We start from the raw sequence: 9,253 nt of genomic DNA on the forward strand, positions 1-9,253 counted from the left end.
CTGGGGAGAAACCTGGCTGCACCAAAGCGAGTTGAGCTGAGCATAGTGTTATGGAGAAGAACAAACGTGCTAGAATCTTATGCCCAAATTCAGGCTAAAATCGATAAATAACTTGGGGTGACGCAAAACGAGGAGGGAAATGAAGGGATCTATAACATTTTGTTTTGCTTCGTTTCAAAATGGACTTTCAAAGGAACAGGAAATACTACCCAATCCCCAGACAAAACAGTGCACTTTGGCCAATGATGAATTAAACACCTGGGGCTTGGCCTCAGCTACTTTTTACCTTTTCCGCAGGTGCGCGGGGTGACCGGCATTGCCGGCACTGCCGTGCGTGGCTCCGAGCCTGCTCTCTCCTGCATCTGTGCCAGAGGTGAGGGGATAATATGGATAATATCGCCCCGAAGGAGTGGCAGCTGGATCTGGCGCAGCACAGAGCGGGGCTCGGCTGGTTTGGGAACCCCGCGATGCAGGTAACACCCACCCCAAAGACCAGGGAGCACAGCAGGAAATGGGGGGTCACAAAATCCCTCTGCTCACCCCACTGCCACCAGCCCAGGGCTGGCCTCCCTGCTGTGGCAGGAGCAGAGGAGAGGGTTAAATTATCTTTCAGCCACCCGCTCCTTCTCCTGGGAAGCACGTAATGTCTCCGGAGTGTTTACCTGGATTGCTTCCCTGGGTGCCGAGAGGGTGTCTCCGACCGCTTTCCCTTTGACGACGAGTCCCGCTTGCACCCTCCAACCCCCCGGACACCGGAGGAGGCCGGCGGCGTTCAAAGCGAGGAGCTCCAGGCCAGCCCTCACCTCCTCAGCCTAGGGAAACCTCCCTCAGGCAGCAGAGCGGCTGCCCGGGCACGGCGGGGAAGGAGCGCGGGCTCTGCCGCCTCTCAGCTGCCAGGCCCCGGGGCAGGCGTCTGCGCTGACATTGTCCCCGGGATGTGGTGAGGTAAGGCTCGCCTCTCCCCTTCCCCCCGCCCAAATACGTGTGTCGCCGTGTTAATATTTAACCAGTCCCACAGGAGGAAGTAAGGCACAGTGGATGACACACAGACGCTTGTACAGGGAGTGAACTTCACGCCGTACCAGCCCGAGAAGCTGGGTGGGTGACACTGCCTGACGTTTTGGCACAGGGCGGCCGACACGAGGCATGGCAGGAGGCAGAGGATTTATTTTCCCTGCTTTATAGCTGCACAAGTGAGTGTGTGGGCAACCTATGCCAAGGCTGGGGCTTGTCCTGCCATTACAGAGCTGCAGCAAACATGGCAGAGAACAGAAGTGTCCACCTGTGGGCTCCACAATGGCTGTGCCCTCACCTGGGGGCACTGTCACCCACAGCCGGGGGTGTCGGGGCCCATCGGCAGCCCCTGGCAGGGTGAGGGGCTGAGCCAGGGCCAGGGTACACCCAGAGTCATAGAATCACAAAATGTCCTAAGTTCGAAGGGACCCACAAGGATCATGGAGTCCAGCTCCTGTCCCTGCACAGGACAACCCCACAGGTCACACCGTGTGTCTGAGGGCCTTGTCCAGTCTCTTCTTGAACACTGTCAGGCTTGGGGCCGTGACACCTCCCTGGGGAGCCCGTTCCAGTTCTCCAACACCCTCTGGGGGAAGAACCTTTTCCTAATGACCAACTTAAACCTCCCCTGGCACATCTTCCTGCCATTCGCTCAGGTTCTATCATTGGTCACTAAAGAGAAGAGTTCAGCACCTGCCCCTCCTCCCCGCCTTGTGTCAGGACCTGAAGGAGACAGGGCTGGGGACGGGGCTGGATACAAGGCCGTGACATGGCGGCAAGGGGCCCATCCAGGGAGCAGGGCCAGGAGCAGGGACTGGGCAGGGGTTGGCAGCCCTGGGAGGCTGACGTGGAGCCCTGGGCCACAGGCAGAGTGAGGGAGCCCCAGAGGCCTGCCAAAGGGGGAGTCAGGCCCAGTGGTGCCCTCACAGCCCTGTCAAAATGAGCCTTTAGTGTGAAGTGCAACTTCATAAGCAGATGGTGAGAAAACTGAATTGGGTTTCCATGTTTTAACAGAAAATACAGTTTCCAAGTGGTGGGGGGTTTTAATTATTAGAATAGAATAGAATAGAATAGAATAGAATAGAATAGAATAGAATACAATACAATACAATACAATACAATAGAATACAATACAATAGAATACAATACAATACAATACAATACAATACAATACAATACAATCATTTCAGTTAGAAGAGAACCTCAGGATCATTGAGTCCAACCATAACCTAACCTAACTCAGACACTAAACCATGTCCCTATGAACCTCGTCTAAATGCCTTTTAAACACCTCCAGGGATGGTGACTCCATCACTTCCCTGGGCAGCCTGTTCCAATGGGTGATAAAGGCATATATTTTCATATACCTTTTTATTTATTTTTCATATTCCTTTCCTTCTTTCAGTTTGTATTTTGGGGAATTTTTTTAATGTTTTGTCAGAAAAATGTTCATTAAGCCATTTCATTTAATTCTGAAATATTTTGTTTGTTTGCTCAGTTAAACCACACCTTTTCCTGCCACTTCAACAGTTGTGTGTTCACCAGAGCTGCCATGTTGCCTCATGAGAGATGTTCTTGCAAAGGCTGCAGCCTTCATCTTCCTCTGGGAGCTGCACTGCATCCTTCACACTACACCGTTGCTGGTCAGTGAGCTGAACTGATGTGACATGAGAGGAAATGGCCTCAGGTTGCACCAGGGGAGGTTTAGATTGGATATTAGGAAAAATTTATTCACAGAAAGGGTTGTCAGGCATTGAACAGGCTGCCCAGAGTAGTGGTTGAGTCACCATCCCTGGAGGTGTTTAAAAGACGCGTAGATGAGGCTCTTAGGGACATGGTTTAATGATGGACTTGACAGTGTCAGATTAACGGTTGAACTTGATGATCTTAAAGGTTTTTTCCAACCAAGATAATTCTGTGATTCTATCAGGAGTTTTTTATGATCAGTCCATATGCTGGGAAAATTTAGTCATAAAGAAGGGCCACATGACTTTCCTGAACTATTTTTCCTACTAAGCACGGCAACAGTTCTAACAAGTAGAAATTAATGCCACACTGACTCAAAATGAAAAGGTTCAGTTCAGCAAAGGGAAATGAAACATTCTGTTTGCGGAATTTTGATCCATTTCAAAAATTAAATGTCAAAACTTTGCTTTGTTAGAAAAAAATATCACCCCAACTTGTTAAAAAAAAGAAAAGGCTATGAAACCTGCAGGAAGTTTTTCAACCAGTTATAATTTATTTTTTCTGCTTCCTTGCCTTTCCAAACCTCTCATTCTTTTAAGTCTAAAATCTCACACTCTTGTTCAGCCAACAGCTCCACTTTCATAGCAGTACTCTTGAGATATCTCCTATGTAGTTTGATTTCCATCCAAACAAAACTAGAGGAAGAAAAGGGAAAACATCTGATAAGCAGATTCCATCTCTGATTGCCCAACTATGAAAAGTGCAGAAGGTTAAAATGGATTGACTGGATTTTCAGCTTGAATTAATAAAGATAACTCTTTGTAAAAACACTTTAGAAAGGATAATAGATGCTTTTAAAATTCTTAAAAAAGCTATAATTTGACACTACCGAGATTGGCTCTGTTGCCTTTGTAATTACTCTTCAGGTAGATTTAAGCTTGTATTAGATCACCCCTTAACCTCTTCTCTGCCTAACTAAAGCCTTACTCCCTCAGTGTCTCCTCACCAGTGCTGTGCTCTAGACCCTTGTCCACTTGATGTGCTGCCACTGGGCTCTCTCTACCTTCTCTACATTGTGCTTCAACTAAGGGGCACAAAACCACACACAGATTTCCAGATGTGTCTGGTAGAGGAGAATAATAGTTTCTCTGAATTTGCTGGAAACACTTCTCTGATGTGATCTCGCACATGGTTTGCCCTATTTGCAGTGAGAGGGAATTGTTGGCTTGTGTTCACCCTGGCCTTCATTTCATCCATGTCTCTTCATCAAGATTTCTACCCGCTGTCATTTAGGTGGTACCACTGCAGCTTGTACCTTGAGGTCGTTGTACCTGATATGCAGAACTTTGTGCTTCTTCGTGCTGTATTTCATGATGTTTCTGTTGACCCAGTCCTCAAGCTTATCAATCAAAATCCCTTTGGGTGTCATGTAGCTGCACCTGTGCTACAGCTGTTGTTATACCACTAGCTAATCACAGGCTGGCCAGCTGTCTCTTTACCACACTGAGGTCTGTCATGGTCTAGAGATTAGCCGTATCCTTAAACACCTACACACACAGGGATGCATGCACCACTCTGCTGGCCCTCCTCACAGGCATTTCATTCCCATCCCCTCGGTGCAGAGGGGACCGACTGGTTGAAGCCCACAGCAGGAACTGGGCACATTGTGACCTAGACCATCCACCGTGTTTATCTCCTGCTCTGGATCCGGCCCTAGTGAAAGTCATCAGGAGAGCACCTGTCCCCTCCACCCACACACTAGCTGGCTTGGCTTCATCAGCTGAAATCCTCCTGGGTGAATCTGCTGCACAGTGACTGGATTCAAATGTCCTTTGTTTTCCCTGGGGCTGCTTAGGCAACCAACACATCTATTAATATTTTATTAATTATTTCTCACTGCCCTTGTTAATTCCTTCTGTACTTTGACTTTTCCTAATGGACCGTGATATCGTGGTGAAAACAACCATTGGCATTGGTTAGGATGTGCGTGGGATAAGACATTACACAGCATGGCAAAGTGTCTGAATCCCCAACCACTGAGAACATCGTGCATGTACAAGACTATCCATGCTCATGAGTGTTCAAAAGATCAGGTCCTAAGTTTACCAGTCTGATGCAAATGGAAAATCATCTTGTGAATCATCACCCTGTATACCAGGCAGATTCCTACCTCCCACTCCAGTTTCTCTAGACACTTCTTTCAAATTCTTCCTTTTTCTTCTGCCTCTGGGTAGGAGGATTTTTTTACACTTTTTTTTTTTTTTTCCCAACCCTTCCGTACTCTTTTTTGCACACCATCTCATTTCTTCTTTCTGGAGTGTAGACTGTACAAACTACTGGAGAGACCCTCAAAATTTTTTGTTCTGGAGTGTGTTAGTCTGAAACATATGTCTGTACAGCTTGCTGTGCAAACCCACACAAGAAGCTCCAAGTGAAATTGTCTATCCAAGAGCTGCTTAGGGAAGTCTTCTGTCACTGTCATCGTGGCCATAAGTTTGTTGTTTGTTTTTTGTTTTGATTTTGTTTTTCTCACAGGAGAATTAGACAAATTGTCATGATTGAAAATGAGGAGTATTTAGACACCTTCACTTATAAATTACTTTTAATGAGCGAGAATGTAGCAGGGGAAATTACCAGTCCCTTCACTTCCATGCTGTACATTAGCTTATTTAGCTCATTCTAAGAAAATAAAATCAAAGGATGTGAGCATTAAAATAGCAGAGAGGATGCACTTACAAAAGCAACATTAAAACTGATTTGAGGTCAGTGCTAGAAACAGGAATAAAATTCTTCATTTCCATGTGGAAACTGGCTTGAAAAGTGGTTTGAACACCACAAAGACTTTGAGAAATGGCTCCCTATTAAAAAATAAATGTTATTTTCCCTAGTAAAGAACAGAAGAGCTGAAACATACAGAAAAGACTAAGGTAGCAGACAAGCTGACCTAGTGACTGCATTAGCTGCCTCTATCTCGACACCTACAGGACACTTCCCTCTAGTAGCCAATCAGGCCAAAGAGATGCTAAGCCATAACTTTTCCAACTCTGCCTCCTTCTTTTTCATCCTTCTATGCTCTTACACCTCTCCTCTACTGTTTGCCAAAATATTTGGTGCTCTGGAAGGCATGTTTCTCATTCAAAACAGATTTTATTTGTGTTAGCTATAGAAGTCAAGTGAGAAACACAGATCCCTCTCCTTTTCTCATAAGCTTTCGTTTTTAAAATCTTTTCATTAATTTGTTAACATATTGAAGACTCATCACGATTCTAGATTTTAGTTCACATTTCTCCTTAATCAGGACCCAAATGCACTAGAGGAAAAGCTCCAGAGATAATAGGGCCATGCCATTTCCTCTTTCTGCTACCTATGTGACAGTTGAGATGTATTTTTCCCCACCTTGTATCCACTTCACAGGGTATGAGAAGTCCAAAGACCCATTTCTGCTTTCAACATCAAGCACAGCAAAGACTCAGGGCAAGCTGGGGTCATTGCTGGCTACTACATATATATTTATGTGAAAAATTAGGATAACCTGAATGTCCCTCTGTTTCCATATTTTGAATGGAACCTCAGTTTGTGCAAAATGGTTTGCTGAGTGAACGAAAAAGAATTATTGGACACATATACTAAATATCTGAAAGATACTGATGTGTCCTGTGACATCCTCATTGAAGAGCTGACATGTTACAAAGTGAGGCTGTGGGGGCACTTACAGAGGACCTGCAATCCTTATGAATACCAGTAACCACACACAGCATACAGGAACCCCTCCTCAGTTACTGCTAGCCAGCTAAGACACAGGCATCTATCCTAAACTATTTATCAAGGATTTTTTTTGTAGTCATTAAAGATATAAAAGTGCTTCTAGGTGATGCATCACCAATCCTGATACAAAGGGTCCAAGGCAGGCAAGGTATGTCACCGTTTGGTTAGGTCTGCCTCATTATTTTGACTACAGAGGAGTCTGAAAGATTGAGTTAGAATGGATGTGTTGTTCTGGACTGCAAAATTTAGCTGAGACCAATCCCACAAAGAGAAGATGTCTCATGTTGATCTGAGGAATCCTGTTTTATGTCCTTCCTGGGAAGACAGGCCACCTTTGTCTTGACCTAAAAAATCATAGAGTGATGCTATCATGAATATAGGCCTGGGTAAATCCTCAAAAACCTCGTAACACAAATATAGCTCATCTGATATTTTTGTTTAGAGTCTTTTCTTCACTGTTCTCTTGCTGGTTACTATAAAGCCACAACTCTGTGAATAATTGCTGTGGGCCCTTACTGAGGAAAGCTTTGGATACAATCTTCCAGACTTCCACACACAGGAATCCACAGGATTTAACACTTCATTTGAATTAATATCCCTGCAGGTTTATTTGGTGTTAATAAATCTATACAACTGAAATGTAGTTCTGCAGTACTTTCATGCCAGTAGTCCTTCTAAACCGCATTCCATGTTTCCCCTTTGGCAAATATATTCCTCCTCTCCAGCACTGAAATTAGTGAAGAGTCGTAGCTGATAAAATGAAAATGTCATAATTCAGGGAACATTCAGTGAAGATAAGCATCATGAAGTCCAGGCAACAGTAAGTAAGAAAGTTTACCACAGAATAAAAGAAGATGCAGCTTTGGTGCTGTTAGGAGGAATGTAAATCTAAGAAGGAAATTTTTAGTGTTCTCTAACACATCAGTTCCCCTGGCAACATTTAGCTGTGGAAATATTTTGTCTTTGGTCCAAACAGTTAGCTTAATTGCTCTGGTTATCATTCAGTTTATTCTAAGGAACTTTTCAATGTACGATAGCATGCCAAGAAAATGTAAACATCGTTCCCTACACTCATTATAATTAGTATTACATTTTTCATTATTGCTTATGGTCATGATTTTAGACTCCCTTATGAGCTTTATATGCGCAGCCAGATTCTTCAAGGAGTTCAGGCAAAGTGCAAATCTCTCCAGGGCTCCTTTCAAACTGGTGCACTCAACACCTATCAGCCAGTCCACAGTGAGTCCAGTTCTGGAAATGTCAGATGAACAGTGCACAAACCTAGTCAGTGATACACACACACAAGTTCTGTGCCCAAGGCTCCAAATCCCACAAGACTTCCCTGCTAATGCCAGGAAAACTACCACAGGAGTATGAAATTTTACCCTTTTTCTTTCCTTCCTGATGATTTTGCAAGGTTGCCAGTTATAAGAAAAGCTAACGCTTACATCTCTGAAAATAGAATACTAATGAATATTCCCTAAGTGACCTGCAGGCATGATCCAAACTGACACTGCAATGATGAGAGAGCAGATTATTACCATAAAAATAAGCATTATATTGGAAGACTGGTGTCTATTTTGCATTTTCATAAAATACATCCTTATGACTGACACCTTACTCCTCCCTTTGGGCATTCAGTTAAGATCACCAAGTAGAAATAGCAGGGTTTTTTTCTTAGAAATAAATGTCTCCTCTGCACCGTACCTGTGATATCAAGTCTATGACTGAAAGCTGCCCTTTTGCAGTAAGAGACCTGGCAGAGATAACTTCAGGTATTCAATTTCTCTTTATGTGGCAGAGTAATGGAAGTGCTTGTGACCACTGCTGCATTTTGGCTTTCTCTTATAAAGGAGCAGTAAACTTTATTTTTATATTCTGCCATTTCCTCTGCAACACTTGTATAAAAAATAAGGTTCCCTAATAGATTAGGGAACTGGTGAATACTGAAAGATCTCAAGAATGTAGTAAAGACCAATATGTTTATAGGATAAAGTTTCGAGTCTCCTCCCCTATCCCATGCAGCACTTCCCTCAGCAGAGCTGGAGAAGGCAGCACTGTGCAGTTACAGCGGCCTCTGGCAGCAAACAGCCTGCCACTTGAGTTACACCTGCAGGGCATGCAGGGCTTGGCCTCAGCATAAGGGGATGGGATCCCCGAAATGGGCTGGGGGGGGCACATGAGCACAGAGGTGCACCTCACACCACTGCCCTCAGCACCGAGCTCTCCCCACCAGCAGCGAGCGCTGCTATGCTTCCTCCTCCTCACCCCCACAGGAATGAGTTGCATTCTTGCTCCCGCTCCTGCCAGAAGGCTCAGCTCTCGCTTCTTTTTAATTCCCTTGTTGACCCTTTACTAGAAGAAGCACATGTAAAAGCTGCAGGTCCCTTTATGTACTGGAGTCAAACATTTACTTACAACTCCTGTTCCAGCAATAACAATTAAATTAAACATGAAGGGAATAGAGCTGCCTGGAAGATCTACAAGCTGGAGGAGTAAATCACACCACATAACTAATTTATGACATTCTACGCCTGCAGCTGTACGCTGACGGTTTGTAAGGGCGGCTATGATTTCTAAATGCTTTTGATGATGGAAGAATAGGAAGCTGATTACATGGGCCTCTATCCCTGCACCCAAAGTCATAAACTAAATGAGGTCACGTTAGGTCAGTAGCTGAATGCAAGGGATGTTGTGTACATGCCTCAGTGGAGAGATTCCGAGAAGGGACTTGGATTTTTTTCTTCCTACAAAAATAATGGATTTTTGAATTTGCGAAACGTAAGAC

Source organism: Caloenas nicobarica, chromosome 1, assembly GCF_036013445.1.
Source record: "Caloenas nicobarica isolate bCalNic1 chromosome 1, bCalNic1.hap1, whole genome shotgun sequence".
Taxonomy (NCBI): domain Eukaryota; kingdom Metazoa; phylum Chordata; class Aves; order Columbiformes; family Columbidae; genus Caloenas; species Caloenas nicobarica.